This window comes from Nicotiana tabacum, chromosome 3 (genome assembly GCF_000715075.1).
Source record: "Nicotiana tabacum cultivar K326 chromosome 3, ASM71507v2, whole genome shotgun sequence".
NCBI classification, from domain to species: domain Eukaryota; kingdom Viridiplantae; phylum Streptophyta; class Magnoliopsida; order Solanales; family Solanaceae; genus Nicotiana; species Nicotiana tabacum.
In genome coordinates this window covers 144954575-144957330 of record NC_134082.1, presented here as the reverse complement: position 1 = coordinate 144957330, position 2756 = coordinate 144954575, and the positions used below count along the sequence as shown (strand labels likewise).

General features: G+C 36.5%; 1 long non-coding RNA gene across 1 annotated transcript; it reads right to left on the bottom strand.

The window, feature by feature from the left end:
* Window positions 1-1337: 1337 nt before the first annotated feature.
* Window positions 1338-2541, bottom strand: LOC142175127 (uncharacterized). Its single transcript, XR_012704336.1, has 2 exons — window positions 2372-2541; window positions 1338-1680 (listed from the first exon to the last, which is right to left on the bottom strand). It is a non-coding gene; the product is annotated as an uncharacterized LOC142175127 (long non-coding RNA).
* Window positions 2542-2756: the final 215 nt, after the last annotated feature.

Genomic DNA, 2756 nt, shown 5'->3' with positions numbered 1-2756 from the left:
TTTCCTTCTGTTAATCATGTTATAGTTGCGAACTTATTTCTCGAAAAGAGGATGTGACTATATAACCTATACTCTTTTGTTGTCTTAAGGCCCATCACCATTTTTCTCTTTCTTCATTCACTTGACTAGATTTTGTAATACTGTCATTTCTTTCTTTTCTTTTTTTTTCCTACCATCATTATCCATATATCACACCTTATCCATAATGCTTCTTTATATCTCTTCTCATTACTCTGCTAATATTTCTGCATATCCCTTTTCTTGTGAAAACTTCAACACGACATTCTTTCGCTTTTAGCTCTCCTTGCTTCATTCATCGGCTCTTCGGGTTGCTCAATGTCCTCACTCTATTAGGGACGAGAGTCACACTAAGGTAATATTTATCCCATCCAGGCATTCAGTGCCTATCTTCTGATTTTTTTATGCTAGTATTCACATCTAATTGTAATATTCTTGAGTACATCATTTGAGTGTTTCACAAGGAGATATATTAGCACATTTACAATATCCTTCGGCAATGTCAACTACCATAAGCAATCCATTTACCAATTTGGGTTACCCTAACCCTAGCCGGATCTTGATATCCTGTCATTCTCTTAACTATACATGTTAGCCCCCACATGGCATAACTGAAATGGGTGTGACCAATTGTACATACCTCTGTTACTGTTGAATATAACTCAAAAAGCTTATGTTCCTCTACTTGAATTATAAACAGTGTTAACCTTCATTAACTGGGTGCCTCGTACCCTTCTTTATCTTGCTTCTTGAAACTTGTACTTATCTTCTGAATCTCTTATTGTCTTTCACCATGAAGGTGGATAGGTATTCTTACCTTAAGATTTCTTATCAGGAAGCTTACACCTTTCAGTACACTCATGATTTGCCAAAGACCTCACATTTACTTATCGTAGGCATTATACAAAAATCCAATTCCTCTGACTCAGCTCTTCTACAGCTATCTCTCTTCCCAACCTTCTATCTGGATGTAGGTATTATCTTATTACGAATAAAATAGAATTTCGGAATTTGAATTATTATAAGTGAGCTCTACCACACGATCTAGAGTAAGAAGAAAGAGTGACAATCCTAAATGCCCTGTAGCCTCCTGCTTATAAGTGTGGTGCATGACACACCCATAAACAAGACTCTACTAGACATAGGTTGTAGACTCTCTAGGATAGAACTACTCTGATACCACTTTTGCCATGCCCCTAACTTGGGGGGCGATACTGGCACCCAGTGCCTCGCCTATCTTTGCGTACCAACTTGCAACTAAGGGACTCTGAACATATGATGTCATACTTTGGCTATCAGTGACATTGCAAGATGACTGCGAATGCCGACTAAATGTTAATATAAAACTTGGCCGACAAGGCCGTCATAATTATTATAGCTGACAAACCAACCAAATATACATACAAGGCCTGAAAGCCCAACATACTACACTAACTAACAGGATATGTCTACAAGCCTTTACTGATGGATATACTGTGATCGGAACAGCTCTCCGACCTACTCATAACATATATAGGTATATATACAAGATGTACATAAGGCTGTAGACCCAGAAACTCCGAAAGGAATGGAGCTTACCGATCAAGCTGAACTCAGGCACCACTTAATGAAGAGGCCTACCCGTCTGTCTGTCTGAACCTTCACGCATGAAATGTAGCGCCCCTAGAAAAGGGACGTCAGTACGAAATAATGTACTGAGTATGTAAGGCAATATACTGAAAGTTGAAACTGAACTAATAACATAATAACTGCAAGTAGCTGGAAGTCATAGATAATTTGAAGATATGCTTACCTGTTGATACTGACTCATCTCTCTCAATATAGTAAGTAAAATAGTTGTTCGGCCCTATAAGGCTCGGTTTATATATATATATATATATATATATATATATATATATATATATATATATATATATATATATATATATAACTGCTCTGTCGTAGTAGGCTCGCTCATAGGCGCTCGGCCATACTAGGCTCTGTATCTCGACCAACAGGGCTCGCTCATAGGCGCTCAATCACAGTAGGATCGGTATATAACCTACCATTTGATTAGAGGTTGCCCAATAGGGGTCTGCCTATCGACTATAGCTCGATGGTAATAAAAATACTTTAATACTGTATATATAAATTCTCTGCTCTCTTGACTGGAAGAAGAACAATACTCAATTGAATATGAAGTCTTGATAAGAAGAATATTGTAACTTACAAAACTAGAAAAAAAATACGTAATTTGCGAGACTAGCAAAATATACGTAAATTCCGGGATATGAATTTTTCATTATGCCTAGTTATTAAACTTGTGTAATGACGAGATCATGCAAAATGAAGGAAGATCTTAGCCTTAACATACTTGGAGTAGAGAAAAATCTGCATAATATTCTTGGAAAAGATTGCACCGTACTCCGTTAGAACTGCAAAATTTCTCCGTTGCTAAAACTCTAAAAATTCTCGCTGGAATTGTTGAAATTGTAGAAATCATCTTGCATTAAGGATAAAATCTGATCCTAAGTGTTTTGAGAATGGAATGTTGAAGGACTTATAAGAATGGCTACGTTTTTTGCTTTCTTTAATTGACAAGTCTTTGATGTAGAAAGTCTTGGAAATGTAGGAATGTGTAACTATATGTCACCTAATAAGATATGACTCTTATTCATTTCTTTAAGGTTTGGCTTACTTCCACATGGAGATCAGGTAGGGATTTCTAATCTTATCCAACTAATTAATTAATTAGGTAA